The following is a 22254-nucleotide window of genomic DNA, read 5'->3' as shown; positions in this document are numbered from 1 at the left end:
GAAGGAGTTGGATATCACATCTCATGTTATAGGAAGGGTCTCAGGTTTGGTATAAACATTGAGATATCACATCTCTGCTATCGGAAGTGTCTCAGGATTGGAATGGGAAGGAGTTGGATATCCCATCTCATGTTATAGGACGGGTCTCAGGTTTTTTATTAGAATCATTGAGATATCATATTGCATGCTGTAGGAAGGGTCTAAGGATTGGAATGGGAAGGACTTGGATATCACATCTCATGCTATAGATAGGCTCTCGGGTTTGGAAAGTGAAGGAGTTGGATATCACATTTCATGTTAGAGGAAGGATCTCAGGTTTGGTATTAGAGGCATTGAGATATCACATCTCAGGCTATAGGAAGGGTCTCAGGATTGGAATGGGAAGGAGTTGGATATCACATCTCATGCTATAGGAAGGGTCTCAGGTTTGGTATAAGCATTGAGATATCACATCTCATGCTATAGGAAGGGTCTCAGGATTGGAATGGAAGGAGTTGGATATCACATCTCATGTTATAGGAAGGATCTCAGGTTTGGTATTAGAAGCATTGAGACATCACATCTCATGCTATAGGAAGGGTCTCAGGATTGGAATGGGAAGGAGTTGGATATCACATCTCATGCTATAGGAAGGGTCTCAGGATTGGAATGGGAAGGAGTTGAATACGACATCTCATGCCGTAGGAAGGGTCTCAGGTTTGGTATAAACATTGAGATATCACATCTCTGCTATCAAAAGGGTCTCAGGATTGGAATGGGAAGGAGTTGGATATCCCCTCTCATGTTATATGAAGAGTCTCAGGTTTGGTATTAGAAGCATTGAGATATCACATCTCATGCTATAGGAAGTGTCTCAGGATTGGAATGGGAAGGACTTGGATATCACATCTCATGCTATAGGTAGGGTCTCAAGTTTGATATTAGAAGCATTGAGATATCACATCTCATGCTATAGGAAGGGTCTGAGGATTGGAATGGGAAGGAGTTGGATATCACATCTCATGCTATGGGAAGGGTCTCAGGTTTTGTATAAGCAGTGAGATATCACATCTCATGCTATAGGAAGTGTCTCAGGATTGGAATGGGAATTAGTTGGATATCACATCTCATGTTATAGGAAGGATCTCAGGTTTGGTATAAGCATTGAGATATCACATTTCTGCTATCGGAAGGGCCTCAGGATTGGAATGGGAAGGAGTTGGATATTCCCATCTCATGTTATAGGAAGGGTCTCAGGTTTGGTATTAGAAGCATTGAGATATCACATCTCATGCTATAGGAAGGGTCTCAGGATTGGAATGGGAAGGACTTGGATATCACATCTCATGCTATAGGGAGGGTCTCAAGTTTGATATTAGAAGCTTTGAGATATCACATCTCATGATATCGGAAGGGTCTCAGGATTGGAATGGGAAGGAGTTGGATATCACATCTCATGATAAAGGAAGGGTCTAAGGTTTGGAAGGGGAAGGATTTGGATATCACATCTCATGTTATATTACGGGTCTCAGGTTTGGTATTGGAAGCATTGAGATATCAAGTCTCATAGTATAGGAAGGGTCTCAGAATTGGAATGGGAAGGAGTTGGATATCACATCTCAAGCTATAGGAAGCGTCTCAGGATTGGAATGGGAAGGACTTGGATATCACATCTCATGCTATAGGAAGGCTCTCAGGTTTGGAAGGGGAAAGAGTTGGATATCACATCTCATGCCATAGTATGGGTCTCAGGTTTGGTAGAAGCATTGGGATATCACATCTCATGCTATCTGAAGGGTATCGGGATTGGATTTGGAAGGAGTTGGATATCCCATCTCATGCTATAGGAAGGGTCTCAGGTTGGAATGGGAAGGAGTTGGATATCACATCTCATGTTATAGGAAGGGTCTCAGGATTGGAATGGGAAGGACTTGGATATCACATCTCATGCTATAGGAAGGCTCTCAGGTTTGCAAGGGGAAAGAGTTGGATATCACATTTCATGTTAGAGGTAGGATTTCAGGTTTGGTATTAGATGTATTGAGATATCACATCTCATGCTATCAGAAGGATCTCAGGTTTGGTATAGAAGCATTGAGATATCATATCTTATTCTATCAGAAGAGTCTCAGGATTGGAATGGGAAGGAGTTGGATATCACATCTCATGCTAAAGGGAGGCTCTCAGGTTTGGAAGATAAGGATTTGGATATCACATCTCATGTTATAGGAAGGATCTCAGGTTTGGTATTAGAAGTATTGAGATATCACATCTCATGCTATCGGAAGGATCTCAGGTTTGGTATAGAAGCATTGAGATATCATATCTTATGCTATCAGAAGGGTCTCAGGATTGGAATGGGAAGGAGTTGGATATCATATCTCATGCTAAAGGGAGGGTCTCAGGTTTGGAAGGGGAAGGATTTGGATATCACATCTCATGTTATAGGATGGATCTCAGGTTTGGTATTAGAAGTATTGAGATATCACATCTCATGTTATCGGAAGGATCTCAGGTTTGGTATTAGAAGTATTGAGATATCACATCTCATGCTATAGGAAGGGTCTCAGGATTGGAATGGGAAGGAGTTGGATATCACATCTCATGCTAAAGGAAGGGTCTCAGGTTTGGTAGAAGCATTGAGATATCACATCTCATGCTATAGGAAGGGTCTCAGGATTGGAATGGGAAGGACTTAGATATCACATATCATGCTATAGGGAGGGTCTCAGTTTTGATATTAGAAGCATTGAGATATCACATCTCATGCTATCGGAGGTGTCTCAGGATTGGAATGGGAAGGAGCTGGATATCACATCTCATGCTAAAGGAAGGGTCTCAGGTTTGGAACGGGAAGGAGTTGGATATCACATCTCATGTTATAGGATGTAAGAGGATTCAATTCAGCACTACAGCTAAGTTAACGCCTAGTCTAGAATACTGAATGAAAACCCTTATTGATATATCTTTAGGTCCAGTTCATGCGTTCTGGATGACTACCCCTGTATAACACCCCTCTCTTGGAATCCCCCTGACCCCACTGAGCCAAGAAGTAGTTCTGTTTTGCAAGTTTAAAAGGTTTATTTGATAATTTAAAATAGATATATATATCACGCTTTATAATAAATTAATAATTGAATAGCACACTTAATCTGATATGATAAAGATCAACAACGGAGAATCTGGCACTAGCACACTTCTTATAATCACTAATGAGTTGACATGAAATGGATAAGGTAGCACACTGGTAAATCGGAACAAAAGTATAATGTGGTAGAGGATGCTTTATGTAAGCTCAGGTGGATGCAATATTCAATGAATGCAGTACAGAAAATACTCAATATGATTTCAACCAAACAATGTAATCACTTTTCTCTAGCAATCCACTCCCCCCCTCTTTATGCAATGCAAGGAAATGGGAGGAAAGCACACAGTTCTCAGAAATGCAATCAAATGTGATTCAGTTCAATCCCAGCAAGCTTAGACAACAGAAGTTTAAAAACACAGATAGGAGTTTTGAAAACACAGGCCCAAATGCTTTGATATGTGCTAGCAATGGATGAGAAATATGCTGGAAATGCTTTTTAATTCCCTTTCAGAGGTTCAGGGTGAGTGGTATCTAGTTAATATTAGTCCAGACTCACACTAGCAATGATGCAGGGATAGTTAGCAGGTTAAACGAATTTCTGGCAAATGGAAGAAAAACTGCTGTCTTTTTACATGTGGAGAAATTTGCAAATCGCGGTAAAATTCGCGGATGCGCGTTCCGCGATTGCGGTAAAACTATAAGGGGTAGGAATGCGCTTCTAGGTGCGATTCAAAGCTAAGATTCTAAGCTTTCAAATAAAAGTTATTGCAAGTCTCTAGCACAAACGGTTGCGGAGATATGAGCGATTTTGTGAAGGTCGTTTTTCAGATTTGAAATTTTAAAGTTCAAAAAGACAAGTGCAGCTTGCGACTAGAAAATGACAAGTGACAGCTTTACAAATGACAGGTGACAGTTAGGAGGCAGTTCTACTTAGATTAAATAGATTAAATTATATTATTTTAACTAAGAGATTGGTTCTGCACAGTTTTCTAGGTACTCACACTATATTCTTGAGTGAAATGGGCCTCGCCATGGATCTGGTCAGGGTTTTGGACTGGGCTCGGGTCTCTCTCTGGGCACAGCACTGCTTTCTCTCTGGGTACAGCACTGCTTTCTCCCTCTGGTCTGGTCTCTAGTTCTGGATAGATTGAAGTCTCTAGTTTGGCTCTCTGGAGGTTGATGGAGGTAAGTATGGATTTTTCCGGCAGAGCGTCCCGCTGCAGATGGCATTTGAAGGCCTATCTGTCCTGCCTGTCTGCTTTAATGTGTTTAGAATGTGGGTGTGTTCTAGCATCACTGACCCTACCTCTCTCTCAGCTTCTAATTGGTCAAACTTCCATTTATCATTTGATTGGGGAATGAACTGTGAGTCAGAGGGATGTCATTTTATGGCTTGCAGATAGGACACTCCTCTGTCAGATTGCACACATTCTATATTTGATAATAAAAGACATATTTCACAGTTAGACAGTTGCTTGAAATTACATATACATGGTGTGGCTGAATTTAGCCATGTCTCTGTCCAAATCTGCTGTTTCTAGGAGCTTGCATTCAAAAATGGCAACTTCTAGCACTTTTTCATGTGCTAAACAACATTGGATCTTCATTAAATTTTATACAACTGTTCCTCACATATCTACCCACATGCCAATGCATTTTCGTTTGTCTAGCTGAAACAGGGAGTCTGTAATATTAATAAACAATGGGGTTTTGCCCCAGAACATCACACAAATTCGAGTTTAGGCTTGAATTAAAGGTACATTTTTTAAATTAAAGCTCTCAAAGTTATACATTTCTGTCATTTGATTACAAAGAGTTATCAGTGTTTTTGTAAAATATATATTTTACTTTCAATTCAGTCCTCAGAGTGTTGAAGTCCGCCTCCAAGACTTGGGTGGGTCAGTCACAGATCTCTGCTGGCTGGCAGGGCTTTGTTGACATTAAACATTCAGAATTAACATATTCCTTTCAGAGGAAAGGGTCCTTTGTGTGGTCTCTGGGAAGCTCCCAGCCAGTCTGCCTTCTATCAATCAAGAGGTCATGTGAAATTCTAACTCCTGGTGTAAAGCTCTGGAGGTGAGAGGGTTTCCCAGGCTTCAGGCCTCTGGGAACAGCATGTGGCTAATTTTTAATTAAAATGCAGCCTTTGAAGTCAGCTGAGTCAAATCCCTTTGTCAGCAACTGCACTCAGTTCTCCTGTCAGAGTTTAGACCGCCAGCGCCCCCTTGAGGATTTTGTTGGCACTGCATGCAACTTTGGGATTTTCTTGGATTAATGCATTCTAAACAGGAATGGTTCTTACATGGTAGTAAATCCTTGCTTAACATTGTTTTGCTGGAGCTCCTTACAGTAAGATGGTTATGTGGAACCCCACAAAAAGGGTTGAATCTTTAAAGTGGTCCAATGAGTCACGATTTCAGCAACTTTTTGACATCAGTAACAGTGGATTTTGTTAACAAAGACCTTTCTTTACACTGGTGGGTGGCAAGTTAGGTAACCATTTTGGTGTGCGCACAACTGCGCAGCTCTCCTGGATTCTGGGATGAAATGATGGGCGGCGACAGCGCATCCCCATCTTTACGCACTCCAATGATTTATTTTTGTTCTGGGGTAAAATGATGGGCAGCGACAGCTTAATCCCCATATTTACCCCGTCTAATGATTCCACATGGGTCAAAACCCTCCACAAACGCCCCCGCCCGACTGCGCTTTGACATGAGTCTAGGGGGAGTCGGTTGCAAGGGAGGTTTTGAACCCTGGCGCTGGTATGTCCACATTATCTTCTTCCAATTCTGTAGATGGCACAGTTCAGCATCTTCCTCTCCATCCGGTCAGATCGATCAGTTCTCCTCGCCGGTCCTGATGGGAAGATTGGGCGGTACCCCGGGCCCGTTGCGTCTCTGCTCCCGTTCTCCGGATCGTCCTCCTTGGCCCGTCTCCCGGTTTTCTTTCTCCTAGGACGACAAAGGAAGAGCGGCAATACCTACTCATAGACGTCTTTCCACCACTGTTGAGATAGTGGGGCGGCATATGCATTTCATCATAACGAAACATTACATTCTTATTTTGATAAAAAACAGTATAACTAAGAGACAGTTTCATGCAAATCACAATATTTTAGAGACTAGATGTGGTATGTTTTATGATTGGAACTGAATTAGTCTGAGACAGTACCCGCTAGGATTCCAGAGGATTCCTCCAGTTGTTGCAGAGTGTGCCTGGGATGGCAACATTTCAACTGGTTTATGTGGACCCACTTGTCTTCCCCCTCTGCCGAACCGCCTTTGGGGATGCGGATCTTGTAGGCCACAGGGGAGATCTTATCGACGATCTCAAAGGGTCCCTTCCATGTAGGCAAAAATTTGCGCTGCTTGGCCTGGTTCCTTTGGAAGTTGTATAGATAGACCCGGTCTCCCACCTGATATTCCTTCCTGGAAGTTTTCAGGTCATAATGGGTCTTCATGCTATCAGCTGATCTTTGTAGATTCCGCTGAGCATAAGCAAAAGCATGTTGAAGGTGTTTCCTTAAATTCTCTACATACTCATGAGTAGTGGAGGCATTTATCAGTGTCTGCTCTTGGGTCCTGTAGAGCAAATGCTGCGGAAGCACCATCTTGCGCCCAGTCATCAACTCAAATGGTGACATTTTGGTTGCAGATGAAGGGGTAGATCTGATGGCCATTAGGACCAGAGGTAATCGGATATCCCAACTTGGCCCAGAATCTGCCACAAACTTCTTTAATATGCTCACAATTGTCCGGTTATATCTCTCTACTGCCCCAGAAGAAGCTGGTCTATAAGCAATATGCAGCTTTCTCTTGACCCCCAGTATCTCCCACATCTTTGTCATTACTTCACTGGTGAAGTGGCTACCTCTGTCTGACTCAATCCTTTGAGGTAGACCAAAACGGGAAAAGATGTGGTTAATCATCAAGGCAGCTGCAGTTTCTGCCTTGCAGTTTGGGGCTGGGAGACATTCCACCCACTTGGTAAACAAGCATGTCACAGTCAACATGTACTTATTCCCCCTAGCCGAGCGAATCACAGGGCCTACAAAGTCGATTTGTAAATCTGACCATGGCAGTGTCATCCCCCTCTTTTGGAGAGGTGCACGGTGCGTGAGGGATGATGGCTGAAACTGTGCACACACAAGACACCCCTTCAAGTATTGGTCGAGGTCCTGCCCCATGTGTGGCCAGTATGCCACCTCTCTTAAGATTTCCAATGTTGTGTGAAACCCCCTATGACCGGCGGTGGCCGCATCATGGGCGTGACTTAACATCAGGCTTCGGAATGAGGTAGGAACCACCCACTGATCATGGCCAGCTTTGGATTTCCTTACCAGCAAACCGTTTTGAATCCGGAACATTTTTGGACATTTCATCAACACTCTTAGGTCCTCTTTCCCAATGTAATCGGTATCCGTCAGGGGAAAGTTCTCAGGGTCCTCAAGGTGCTGGTAAAATTTACCAATAATTGGATCCCCCTTCTGAGCAGTGATCAAATCAGCATCAGGGGTCTCCTTACTCCATTGTGCAATTGAAAGGTCGTTGTGAGCATTTGTCTGGGACCTAGTGATGGCAGTGACCTGGATTTCCCCCAACAGGGACTCAATCTCAATTAGATCCCCTTGGATGGCCCCGGTTTTGGCCAGCTGTTCAGCTAAGTCATTTCCAGTTTTGTCTGGTCCCTCTACTTTGGAATGACCCTTGATCTTTTTCCAATAGATGGTCATCTCATTCGATGTGACCAGATCATCAATGTTTTGGATCAACTTCCCATGTTTCAAGGGTTTGTTGTTAGCACATAACATGCCTCTGGTTTTCCAATTAACCAGGTGCTCCACGAACCCGTTCCGTACATAATCCGAATCTGTGATTATGACCAGTTCGTGGAGTTGATGCTGGACAGCAGTGAGGATGGCCTGATGCACAGCCATCAATTCTGCCACCTGACTACTTCGGGGACCAATTTTGTATCCAGCGGAGGGTTCTGGGGACTCATTCACCCATGCATTCCCTACGCCAGCCACCAGTTCTTTCTCCCCGTTGTTGTCAACATGGTAAGAGCATCCATCCACATAGACAGTGGGCATTCCCTCACACTTGTCCTCTTCAAAGACTTTGTGTGGGGAATTAAGGTATGCCTCCATGTTGTCCTTGATTTTCAGACTTTCGTCCTCGAGACAGTTTTCTCTGGCACAATCATGCAAGTCAGCCAGACCTTGCGCGAGTGGACTCTTCTTGTTTTGGCCATATCTGACCTCCACAGGAAAGCCTTGCATTGACAGAATCCAGGAAGTAATTCGGGAATTACTCACATTTCCGGCCCGGATTCTGTCACTTTGGAGATATTGCAGAGGCTGGTGTGGAGTCTCCACTATGATGTGTTCCCCCTGGATAAACGGGCGGTAATTCTTCAATGCCCACACCGTCGCCAGAAGTGCCTTCTCACAATCGTTGAATTTTTCCTCCACAGAGGATAAAGTTTTGCTCGCATAGGAGATTACTTTATTGACCTTGTCATGCTTTTGATATAATACTGCCGTCAAGCACGTATTAGAGAACCCTGTCTCCAGGAAGAACTCCTTGTTTCTGACAGGGTAAGCTAGGCAGGGCGCTTGTGAGAGGCTTCTTTTGAGTTGTCTTACTGCCTCGGCTTGTTCTGGACCCCATTCCCACTTGACCCCCCCCTTTAGGAGATGAATCAGGGGTCTGGTGATCTCTGCGTAGCCCTCAATGAACTTTCTGCTGTAATTAGTCAGTCCAAGGAGGCTCCTTAGTTCCCGCAGAGTTGTGGGGTCTTTCAGTTTCTGAAGTGCTTCCACTTTCTTTTCCTGGGGACAGAGGCCCTGAGGAGTAATCTCATGCCCCAAGAAATTAACACGGGTTCTACACCACTGTGCTTTCTGAAAGGAAAGTTTTGCTCCAGCGGCCCTCAACTGTGTCAGAACATAACGGATCTCCGCTATGTGTTCCTCCACAGATGAACTTTTGATGAGGACATCATCTACATAAGCCAGGTTACCCCTCACACCCAGGTCGGGCATGGCCTTATGTAGGAAAATGTTGAATTCATTGCCGGAGTTGAGGTATCCGAAGGGAGTCCGGGTCCATGTGTACTGCTGGCCCCCAAAGGTAAAAGCCAGCTTGTATTGGTCCTCCCTACTGACAGGCACGGTCCAGTATCCATTGGTCAGGTCTATTGCAGTGAATACCTGTGACCCCTGAATCTGGGCCAGACCTTGGTCAATGTAGGGCAGAGGCCATCGGGAAGTATGAACCCGTTTGTTGAGCTCCCTAAGGTCAGCGCAGAGTCTCCACTGGCCGTTTGGCTTCAATATTCCCAGCACCGGATTATTGAAGGTGCTGTGGACGGGACGGATTATTCCCCGGGACTCAAGGTTCTTAATTATTTCGGTAAGGGACTCCATTGATGCGAGAGGCAAACGATATTGCTTCATAAACACAGGAGTCATGCCAGGGTCCGTGGGGATTGTTGTTGTGTGGATGTCAGTGCGACCACAGTCATATGAGTCTACCGCAAAGAGATCTTGGAAATCCAAGAAAACTTGTTTCAACTTTTGCTTTTGTTCCAGAGTCACACAGGCATCAGCTAGGTTGACTCTCTCTTCCACCATCTGCCTGAAGCCTGGAAAGACTTCTGGTTTGGCTATTTCCGCGGCCTCCTCCAGCTGGGTGGAGAAGTCCCTGGTCAGAGTGCTGATTTGGACCGGAGGCTTCAGGTGGGAAAGGCAGCCCTCATGTACCTGGAAAATCACCTCATCCCTCCTGAAGTCACACGTCACATCTTCCTTACCATAGGGGCAGGAAGTGTACACCAGGAAGTTCCCCCCATGCCGGGTGAAAATCCTGTCTGGTGTTGTATTGTCCTCACTGTCACTGTCAACACAGTCCTTGGGGATTGGTCCTAACAGTTCATTTACAAGATCAATGGAGAAATGTCGGTCATCAACCGCCATTCCAATAATGGTGCCTGCGGCTAGAGTAATACTCTTTAAGTCGCTGTTATCCACCTCTATTAGAATGGTGTCATGTTCTATGTTGACTAATGGAGTTGGGTTTACCCCCAACCCTTGCTGTTGGAAAGAAGCATTTAGATGTATGTAAGCATCAGGGTTTTTCAACTCTTGTCCCCTTTTAACTTTCACTTCCAGGGAGAATTGTCGGGTCCTTTCTGGGATGGTGACTTCCTCTTTAACCTGAATTTCAACTGCATAAGGTAGCAATTGAGCTGACCTAAATGCTTTTTCTGGATCATCAAAGCCCATGGGATTATCCGCTAATCGGGACCAAGCTTTGAAGTTTATTAGGTCCAAACTAATGGCAAAGCGATTGAGAATGTCACTGCCTAAGTAAAAGGCGGCAGGGACGTCTCGCACGACCCAACAATTGTGGACTATGCTCTTGTTGCCAATGGAGATTTTGAGCATACACCTGCTTGGCAGGAGATGTTTGGAATTAGGTGCTTCCAGGTCCATTTCCCACTTGTCTATCAGTTTGAAGGTGGGAATGGCTGGATCTTTTGGGAGTTGGCGAAACATGGCTTCGCTGATGAAGCTCTTACCATTGTTCACGCACACTCGAGCGAGAACAGGGTCCTTCCCATCATTTAACTGAACAGGGATGAACAACTGCTCTCCAATTTGCTGAATATCAGCCAGGCTTTGAGCTGATTTCACATCTTTCTGGACTATAGGAGTGGGAGTTTCTGATTGTGGATTAGTATAGAATTTCAGAGTGTTTCCTTCCAGTGTGGAATACCACCTTAAACTGGAAGGAAGGTTGATTTTCAGAAATAGAGAGGACCCCCCATCACCAGTCTGTTGTCCTATTGCTATTACTGTCACGTCTGGAATTTGGTTGTTCTGGAAGTGAAATTCTACTTGGTCAGATTTTTGTTCAACCATGTGGCATGTGCCGTTTAAACTAACATGGTTGACACTCTGTTTCAATTTTATTGGTCGGCTAGTCTGGGTCCAGAGGACCTTGTTTACACAATCTATTAGGGGTGACAACCTTCTCAGGAGGTCATTCCCTAGTAAACAAGGGGTGCCCTCCGGGGTCACAACTATGACCGGGTGTTTCAGCTTGTGTCGCCCAATTTTAATGTCCAAGTCTGCCGTCCCTTCGACGGGAATTTCCTTCCCGTCAAAGTTCTGCAGTTGTCCAGGAAGACAGGTGAGAGGAATTTGGTAATTCTCTCCCCTTCCTGCATTCAGTTCGTCAAAGGCCCTTCTGGACAGAAGGGTAGCTTGAGATCCAGTGTCCACCAGCGCTGAGATTGTACCCTGCCCCTGTACTTGTACCGGGGCATAATATCTTCCCTCCTTCTCCTCAAGGGGGCACAGATAATGTACATTTTTGGACAACTGGTGGGCTAACTTTCTGGTCTTGGACATGGCGAGAGAAGAGATTTGGGCAGAATTCGGGGGAGAGCCTTGGGAATCTGAAAGAAAAATTTGGCAACTGGAGATCAGAGCCATTGTGGGTTCCCCTGGTTCCGGTTCTGGGCCGCCCCCCCCTTTTTGGAGGCAGTCACCAGGATGGGTTTGAACCAGGGGATTTTCTTGCTGTTGGTTCTGGGATGAGATGGTGGGCGGCGGTAGCTCAGTCTCCACATCTCCCCAGTCTGGATTTGCATCCCTAGGGACCCATTTTTCTTTGGGAGGAGTTCCCCCCTCTCTGAAGGAGAAGATCCTTTTCCCAGGATCCTCTGAGGATCCCTCTCCCTCAAATTGGAAGATCTGTACCTCCTCCTCAAACTGAGTCTGTTTGGGTCTTTTGTTTCTCCTACCCCCCCTCTGCTCCTTAGGAGGCAGACTTTCAGGGGCAAGAGATTTCGTTTCCGGTTCCTGGGTTTCCAGGGGCTGTTTACAAGTGAGGAAGGAAGCTTCCTCCAAGGCTTTACACCCCCCTTCCCTTTGTGCCTCCTCCCTGGGAACCGGTGAGTTATCGGGGTGCTGCCCCCGTCATTGTTCTGGAGCACCAGGTCCAGAGTTGGGTGCGTTCTGCGCCGGCACGCCCATCTGAGGGTTCTGCTGATCCCTCAGTATGTGACCCAGATCCCGCGCCATGTTTTGAACCTGGCGCTCTAACTGGGAAACCCGCTCAGGCTGATACGGGGCCCTGTTCTCTCCCCTGGGCTGATCCCGGGAAGGGTAGCTGTCCCTTCTTTGGTAGTACCCCTGGTTGGGAAGATTTGGGTACCCCTCCACCCTTGGCCTCCCCTCTCCCGGATTCAGTGGTCTGGGCTCGGGGAATTGGGGAAAGAAGGATGGATGATTTTGGGGTTGGAAGTCGGGTGGATATCTGGGGAAAAAGTTCTGCCCAGGGTTTGGTAAATTTCTGCCCTCCTGTGGGAAGTTTGGAGGGAAGTTCCCTGGGTTAGGTGCTTGGCTGGATCCCCCCCCCTGGGCTGGAGGAGTCCACACATAACCCAGGATGGGTCGATTTCCCTTGTAGCGAGGACTTACATAGTCAGGGGAGCGAGGGACCCCATTTGTGGGGCTGCCTCCCTGGCTCCCTGTCTGGGACTGGCCCGAGGACCTTCTGGGCCTAGCATTATTAGGTGCAGGTAGGTTTTTAGGCCCCCCCATCTCCAAATCCAAAACGGGGGTGACCTTTACCTCTGCCACCTTGGCAGCAGCAGGGGTGCTGTTGGCTTTGGGGTTTTTCTGGGCATTGCTTTTATTTTCTATGGGCTTCTGCACCTCATAGATCCGGGTAGCCTGTTCAATGACCCAGTCTAAAGATCTTTTCTCATGAAAATCCCTCACGAGCTGGGTCATGATATATTTGGGCAAGGCATGGAAAAACGTATTTATAAACTCTCTACTATCTGTGCGCACCCTTCTTGTGGTCTGTGCAAAAGCACGCTTTAACTCCTGCACAAATTCTTGTGGGGCCTGATCCTCCCCACATTGCAAATTGTAGGCTGCCTTGCGAGCCTCTTGAGGATTTCTGTGAACAGAAAAATGTTTCAGGATGGCCGCCTTGTAGGTGGACCATCTTAAATGATTTTGGTCCTCCAGCCCCGCAAAGAAACTGGAGTATTCCGGGGAGAAGGTCCACTTTACATATTGAATGCAGCTTTGGCTGTCCTTCAAATGGAAAGTTTCCATCATTTGTTCAAACAACTCTAAGTGCTCCCAAACAGAATACTTAGCGTTCTTATGGTAAGGCGTGATGACGCTCCTGATCGCCTTAATCTGCTTTAAGGGGTCCTTAAGCAAGGCCCTTTTTGCCTTATTGGCCTTTTTGGTTCGGGTAACCCTTGTCCATTCTTCCTCGGACTCAGAGGCACTGCTCCCAGAGGTTCCCGTCTGTTCTTCCAGGTTTTCCCGGATTCTGCGAGCCTGGGAATGGCTGGCAGAATGTGGGGACCTGGTCTCCTGTGTCCTGCGCAGTTCAGAGGAGTCTTCAGATTCCTCCTTGCTGCCAGGATTTGATGGGTACCCCCTCCACTGACCTAACTGGGCAGAGGTTTTCAGGATGCCCTTAATGGGCCTACTCTCCTGGGGTTCCCCATTGAATTGTACTGTACTTGGGTGCCCATACCTGGATGCCCACCCCTCCATTCCTGAGTGGTACTGGCCTATGAGCCCCATACTCTTAGCTGGATAGTAATCTGCCATCCCTGCGGCCCTGTGCTCATGTGCGCCAGGGGACATGGGGGTGGTAGAGTCCAGGGACTGAGAGGTATGAGGGCCTCTGGTACTAGGGCTCCTGAGGTTATGCTCCGGAGTTTCCCTTTCCCAGCGAACCTCATCTCTATCCGCCCCTGCTCCCTGTTGCAATGCAAGAGCCTGCATTTGTGCCTTCAGTTCCTCAGTTAAGGCCTTACTGGACTCTATCAGTCTCTCCTGCATCGCTACCTGTTGTTGGAGCCTATCATTGTGTTCACAGAGGGCCTCGTTTTCCCTCTGTGCTTCCTGGTTGGTCCTGGAGAACTGGGCCAGTCTTTGCTGCAGGAGGGTTACCTCCTGAGCTGTGTCCCTATTGGCCTGCTCCTTTCTTGCTAGAGCATCCTCCACCCTCCTGGTGTGCTCTAACAAGTTCTGGTGTTCTTTTTGGAGATCACCCAGTCCCTGGTGGGCCAGGTGATTTTCTTCCATTTTTCTTTTTAAATGGCAGACTTCCTGGCCTAAGGCGTCTCTTTCCTGACTAAGAGCCTGCATTTGTGCCGCCAGGTCGTCCCTTTGCCGTTGAAGGGCACCAGCTTTTTGGCGCTCCTCATCAAACTCTGCCTGGGTATCCAGGTCTTTCAAGATCAGCTTGTTGCTCTCTACCTTCACTCTATCTAGATGACTTTGCAGGGTGGCTACCTGCTCCGTGCATGCCCTGTTAAAGTCTAATTGTTGCTCCAGCTTTTTCTGGCTCTGCAGTAAGGAGTCCAAACTGTCTTGGTGCTCCTTCTGCAGGGCCAGAAATCTGGTATCCTGTTCTGACTTTTCCTTTTGCAGCACATCCATATCCTCCTTCATTTTAGTGATGTACAGTCTGCTGTCATTTTCTGACTCCTGGCTCCTCTGCAGCCTCTGCTCAGAAGAGACCAGGTCAGATTGGACCTTCTCTAACACCATCTGTTGCCTATTTGCCAGATTTTGGCTTTCAGCACATCTATCCTGCATGTCTCCCATATATAGGTACAGGTATGCTGCTATCCTGGCAATCTTATTGTGTTCCTCTTTGGCTTTAGGAGCCATATATAGTTCGCTCAGGGCCACATGTAATGGACCCTGATCTCTCCATAAGTCTGACCCTGTTTCAGTGACCTGTCGCGTGATGGCCTGCAACCAGGCATCCTGGCCCTGCTCAGCCCATTCACCTCTCACAAATAATTTATGTAAGAAGTGCTCTCTGGCTATTTTCATATCTACCAAGGTCGTCATTCTAGAGATTGGTCTCTGTCCTGACTTACAGAAGTTAGTATTTTATTTTTGCAGAACAGAACTTTTCTTGGAGTGTCCCTTTTGAGGAATGCTTCACAGCGTAATGCAGCGTGGTGATCCGACTGGATGTATGTATCCCGTCAGTTAGCACACTGTATTAAGCTGCACAAGTGGTATTCTAACCCAAACGTCCGGCTCGAGCCCCCAATTTGTAAGAGGATTCAATTCAGCACTACAGCTAAGTTAACGCCTAGTCTAGAATACTGAATGAAAACCCTTATTGATATATCTTTAGGTCCAGTTCATGCGTTCTGGATGACTACCCCTGTATAACACCCCTCTCTTGGAATCCCCCTGACCCCACTGAGCCAAGAAGTAGTTCTGTTTTGCAAGTTTAAAAGGTTTATTTGATAATTTAAAATAGATATATATATCACGCTTTATAATAAATTAATAATTGAATAGCACACTTAATCTGATATGATAAAGATCAACAACGGAGAATCTGGCACTAGCACACTTCTTATAATCACTAATGAGTTGACATGAAATGGATAAGGTAGCACACTGGTAAATCGGAACAAAAGTATAATGTGGTAGAGGATGCTTTATGTAAGCTCAGGTGGATGCAATATTCAATGAATGCAGTACAGAAAATACTCAATATGATTTCAACCAAACAATGTAATCACTTTTCTCTGGCAATCCACTCCCCCCCTCTTTATGCAATGCAAGGAAATGGGAGGAAAGCACACAGTTCTCAGAAATGCAATCAAATGTGATTCAGTTCAATCCCAGCAAGCTTAGACAACAGAAGTTTAAAAACACAGATAGGAGTTTTGAAAACACAGGCCCAAATGCTTTGATATGTGCTAGCAATGGATGAGAAATATGCTGGAAATGCTTTTTAATTCCCTTTCAGAGGTTCAGGGTGAGTGGTATCTAGTTAATATTAGTCCAGGCTCACACTAGCAATGATGCAGGGATAGTTAGCAGGTTAAACGAATTTCTGGCAAATGGAAGAAAAACTGCTGTCTTTTTACATGTGGAGAAATTTGCAAATCGCGGTAAAATTCGCGGATGCGCGTTCCGCGATTGCGGTAAAACTATAAGGGGTAGGAATGCGGTTCTAGGTGCGATTCAAAGCTAAGATTCTAAGCTTTCAAATAAAAGTTATTGCAAGTCTCTAGCACAAACGGTTGCGGAGATATGAGCGATTTTGTGAAGGTCGTTTTTCAGATTTGAAATTTTAAAGTTCAAAAAGACAAGTGCAGCTTGAGACTAGAAAATGACAAGTGACAGCTTTACAAATGACAAGTGACAGTTAGGAGGCAGTTCTACTTAGATTAAATAGATTGAATTATATTATTTTAACTAAGAGATTGGTTCTGCACAGTTTTCTAGGTACTCACACTATATTCTTGAGTGAAATGGGCCTCGCCATGGATCTGGTCAGGGTTTTGGACTGGGCTCGGGTCTCTCTCTGGGCACAGCACTGCTTTCTCTCTGGGTACAGCACTGCTTTCTCCCTCTGGTCTGGTCTCTAGTTCTGGATAGATTGAAGTCTCTAGTTTGGCTCTCTGGAGGTTGATGGAGGTAAGTATGGATTTTTCCGGCAGAGCGTCCCGCTGCAGATGGAATTTGAAGGCCTATCTGTCCTGCCTGTCTGCTTTTATGTGTTTAGAATGTGGGTGTGTTCTAGCATCACTGACCCTACCTCTCTCTCAGCTTCTAATTGGTCAAACTTCCATTTATCATTTGATTGGGGAATGAACTGTGAGTCAGAGGAATGTCATTTTATGGCTTGCAGATAGGACACTCCTCTGTCAGATTGCACACATTCTATATTTGATAATAAAAGACATATTTCACAGTTACACAGTTGCTTGAAATTACATATACATGGTGTGGCTGAATTTAGCCATGTCTCTGTCCAAATCTGCTGTTTCTAGGAGCTTGCATTCAAAAATGGCAACTTCTAGCACTTTTTCATGTGCTAAACAACATTGGATCTTCATTAAATTTTATACAACTGTTCCTCACATATCTACCCACATGCCAATGCATTTTCGTTTGTCTAGCTGAAACAGGGAGTCTGTAATATTAATAAACAATGGGGTTTTGCCCCAGAACATCACACAAATTCGAGTTTAGGCTTGAATTAAAGGTACATTTTTTAAATTAAAGCTCTCAAAGTTATACATTTCTGTCATTTGATTACAAAGAGTTATCAGTGTTTTTGTAAAATATATATTTTACTTTCAATTCAGTCCTCAGAGTGTTGAAGTCCGCCTCCAAGACTTGGGTGGGTCAGTCACAGATCTCTGCTGGCTGGCAGGGCTTTGTTGACATTAAACATTCAGAATTAACATATTCCTTTCAGAGGAAAGGGTCCTTTGTGTGGTCTCTGGGAAGCTCCCAGCCAGTCTGCCTTCTATCAATCAAGAGGTCATGTGAAATTCTAACTCCTGGTGTAAAGCTCTGGAGGTGAGAGGGTTTCCCAGGCTTCAGGCCTCTGGGAACAGCATGTGGCTAATTTTTAATTAAAATGCAGCCTTTGAAGTCAGCTGAGTCAAATCCCTTTGTCAGCAACTGCACTCAGTTCTCCTGTCAGAGTTTAGACCGCCAGCGCCCCCTTGAGGATTTTGTTGGCACTGCATGCAACTTTGGGATTTTCTTGGATTAATGCATTCTAAACAGGAATGGTTCTTACATGGTAGTAAATCCTTGCTTAACATTGTTTTGCTGGGGCTCCTTACAGTAAGATGGTTATGTGGAACCCCACAAAAAGGGTTGAATCTTTAAAGTGGTCCAATGAGTCACGATTTCAGCAACTTTTTGACATCAGTAACAGTGGATTTTGTTAACAAAGACCTTTCTTTACACTGGTGGGTGGCAAGTTAGGTAACCATTTTGGTGTGCGCACAACTGCGCAGCTCTCCTGGATTCTGGGATGAAATGATGGGCGGCGACAGCGCATCCCCATCTTTACGCACTCCAATGATTTATTTTTGTTCTGGGGTAAAATGATGGGCAGCGACAGCTTAATCCCCATATTTACCCCGTCTAATGATTCCACATGGGTCAAAACCCTCCACAAGGAAGGGTCTCAGGTTTGGTATAAACATTGAGATATCACATCTCTGCTATCGGAAGTGTCTCAGGATTGGAATGGGAAGGAGTTGAATATCCCATCTCATGTTATAGGACGGGTCTCAGGTTTTTTATTAGAATCATTGAGATATCATATTGCATGCTGTAGGAAGGGTCTAAGGATTGGAATGGGAAGGACTTGGATATCACATCTCATGCTATAGATAGGCTCTCGGGTTTGGAAAGTGAAGGAGTTGGATATCACATTTCATGTTAGAGGAAGGATCTCAGGTTTGGTATTAGAGGCATTGAGATATCACATCTCAGGCTATAGGAAGGGTCTCAGGATTGGAATGGGAAGGAGTTGGATATCACATCTCATGCTATAGGAAGGGTCTCAGGTTTGGTATAAGCATTGAGATATCACATCTCATGCTATAGGAAGGGTCTCAGGATTGGAATGGAAGGAGTTGGATATCACATCTCATGTTATAGGAAGGATCTCAGGTTTGGTATTAGAAGCATTGAGACATCACATCTCATGCTATAGGAAGGGTCTCAGGATTGGAATGGGAAGGAGTTGGATATCACATCTCATGCTATAGGAAGGGTCTCAATATTGGAATGGGAAGGAGTTGAATATGACATCTCATGCCGTAGGAAGGGTCTCAGGTTTGGTATAAACATTGAGATATCACATCTCTGCTATCAAAAGGGTCTCAGGATTGGAATGGGAAGGAGTTGGATATCCCCTCTCATGTTATATGAAGAGTCTCAGGTTTGGTATTAGAAGCATTGAGATATCACATCTCATGCTATAGGAAGTGTCTCAGGATTGGAATGGGAAGGACTTGGATATCACATCTCATGCTATAGGTAGGGTCTCAAGTTTGATATTAGAAGCATTGAGATATCACATCTCATGCTATAGGAAGGGTCTGAGGATTGGAATGGGAAGGAGTTGGATATCACATCTCATGCTATGGGAAGGGTCTCAGGTTTGGTATAAGCAGTGAGATATCACATCTCATGCTATAGGAAGTGTCTCAGGATTGGAATGGGAAGGAGTTGGATATCACATCTCATGTTATAGGAAGGATCTCAGGTTTGGTATAAGCATTGAGATATCACATCTCTGCTATCGGAAGGGTCTCAGGATTGGAATGGGAAGGAGTTGGATATTCCCATCTCATGTTATAGGAAGGGTCTCAGGTTTGGTATTAGAAGCATTGAGATATCACATCTCATGCTATAGGAAGGGTCTCAGGATTGGAATGGGAAGGACTTGGATATCACATCTCATGCTATAGGGAGGGTCTCAAGTTTGATATTAGAAGCTTTGAGATATCACATCTCATGATATCGGAAGGGTCTCAGGATTGGAATGGGAAGGAGTTGGATATCACATCTCATGATAAAGGAAGGGTCTAAGGTTTGGAAGGGGAAGGATTTGGATATCACATCTCATGTTATATTACGGGTCTCAGGTTTGGTATTGGAAGCATTGAGATATCAAGTCTCATTGTATAGGAAGGGTCTCAGAATTGGAATGGGAGGAGTTGGATATCACATCTCAAGCTATAGGAAGGGTCTCAGGATTGGAATGGGAAGGACTTGGATATCACATCTCATGCTATAGGAAGGCTTCAGGTTTGGAAGGGGAAAGAGTTGGATATCACATCTCATGCCATAGTATGGGTCTCAGGTTTGGTAGAAGCATTGGGATATCACATCTCATGCTATCTGAAGGGTATCGGGATTGGATTTGGAAGGAGTTGGATATCCCATCTCATGCTATAGGAAGGGTCTCAGGTTGGAATGGGAAGGAGTTGGATATCACATCTCATGTTATAGGAAGGGTCTCAGGATTGGAATGGGAAGGACTTGGATATCACATCTCATGCTATAGGAAGGCTCTCAGGTTTGCAAGGGGAAAGAGTTGGATATCACATTTCATGTTAGAGGTAGGATTTCAGGTTTGGTATTAGAAGTATTGAGATATCACATCTCATGCTATCAGAAGGATCTCAGGTTTGGTATAGAAGCATTGAGATATCATATCTTATTCTATCAGAAGAGTCTCAGTATTGGAATGGGAAGGAGTTGGATATCACATCTCATGCTAAAGGGAGGGTCTCAGGTTTGGAAGATAAGGATTTGGATATCACATCTCATGTTATAGGAAGGATCTCAGGTTTGGTATTAGAAGTATTGAGATATCACATCTCATGCTATCGGAAGGATCTCAGGTTTGGTATAGAAGCATTGAGATATCATATCTTATGCTATCAGAAGGGTCTCAGGATTGGAATGGGAAGGAGTTGCATATCACATCTCATGCTAAAGGGAGGTTCTCAGGTTTGGAAGGGGAAGGATTTGGATATCACATCTCATGTTATAGGATGGATCTCAGGTTTGGTATTAGAAGTATTGAGATATCACATCTCATGTTATCGGAAGGATCTCAGGTTTGGTATTAGAAGTATTGAAATATCACATCTCATGCTATAGGAAGGGTCTCAGGATTGGAATGGGAAGGAGTTGGATATCACATCTCATGCTAAAGGAAGGGTCTCAGGTTTGGTAGAAGCATTGAGATATCACATCTCATGCTATAGGAAGGGTCTCAGGATAACTTCTTTGTCACTGCCTCCTGATTGTACCCATTTATTTTCTCTTTTTGTGTTCAAGTGATTTTATCTCTTTCTACATGCTCAAGCCGCCTGATCTCATGTCTGGGATGGCATGGTTTGATTTGATTTACATGGACAAACTGCTCTATTGCTGTTTCACCTTCATTTTTCAAAATTTTATACACTACAGGAGAAACCTTATCTATAATTCGAAATGGCCCCTGCCAGGCTGCTAGAAATTTAGAATTTTTCTGTTTACTTTTTCCAAAATGAAACTTGTACACCTGATCCCCTACATTGTATTCCTTTACTGATGTCTTTTTGTCATAATATGACTTAGCAATGTCAGCAGCCCTTTCCAGATTTCTCTGCACAAAAGCAAATGCATGTTGCAAATGCCTCCTCAGTTCATCAATATATTCATGAACCGTGGATGCACTCACTAGAGTTTGCTCATGTGTTCTGTATAGTAGGTGTTGTGGTAACACCATTTTCCTACCTGTCAAGACCTCATGGGGGCTAACACCTGTTGCTTTGGCAGGAGTCGACCTGATTGCCATCAGAACCAACGGTAAACGTAAATCCCAGCTGGAACCTGCTTCTGCCACAAATTTCTTTAAAATATCCACAACAGACCTATTGCTTCTTTCAACTGTACCTGAAGACGCCGCCCGATATGCGATATGTAGTTTCCTTTTCACACCTAGTATTTGCCATACCTTACTCATTAGAGTACTTGTGAAATGACTTCCTCTGTCTGACTCAATTCTTTGTGGCAACCCAAACCTTGAGAACACATGGTTCACCAGTAATGTGGCTGCTGTTTGCGCACTACAATCTGGTGAAGGAATGCACTCAATCCACTTCGACATCAAACATACCACACTCAAAATATAACGGTGTCCCCTGCTCGACCTTTTTAAAGGACCTACATAGTCTATTTGCAAATCTGACCATGGGAGAGTTAGGCCTCTTTTCATCAATGGTGCTCTATGCATTGGTGAAGCAGGTTTAAATTGGGCGCATAATAGACATCCTCTAGTATATAATTCCACATCTTGGGACATATGAGGCCAGTAAGCATAATCTTTTAGTATTTCTAATGTTTTTTGTGAACCTCTATGGCCTGCAGTTATGGCATCATGTGCATGGTGTAGCATTAGTCCTCTGAATGAAAGGGGTACTACCCACTGTATTTGTCCTGTTATGGACTCTCTAATCATGAGTCCATCCTGTAATCTGATTCTGTGGAGGCCTCCCTTCATTGATACTCTTTACCAGCTCCTTGGACATAATTGTGGCCTGTGCGCCAGTGTCAATCATAGCGAAGGTGTGGCATTTTTCTTCTACAGTGATGGGTGCATAATATCTGTCCTCAACTTCCTCTAATACACATAAGAAATGTGAATTCTTACTGATTTCAGGGCTCACCTTTCTCAGGTCTTTTTCACTTTTGGCTAAGCACATTGGTAAATGAAAAGACATTTTTCCCTCCTTTTTACCCATTTCTGTGCGAGATATTTTATTCATTTCTCCATGTTCAGAGG

The sequence above is a fragment of the Ambystoma mexicanum genome, chromosome 12, assembly GCF_040938575.1.
Source record: "Ambystoma mexicanum isolate Mex_15411 chromosome 12, UKY_AmexF1_1, whole genome shotgun sequence".
In the NCBI taxonomy this organism is placed as follows: Eukaryota; Metazoa; Chordata; class Amphibia; order Caudata; family Ambystomatidae; genus Ambystoma; species Ambystoma mexicanum.
This window is presented reverse-complemented; position numbering follows the sequence as displayed.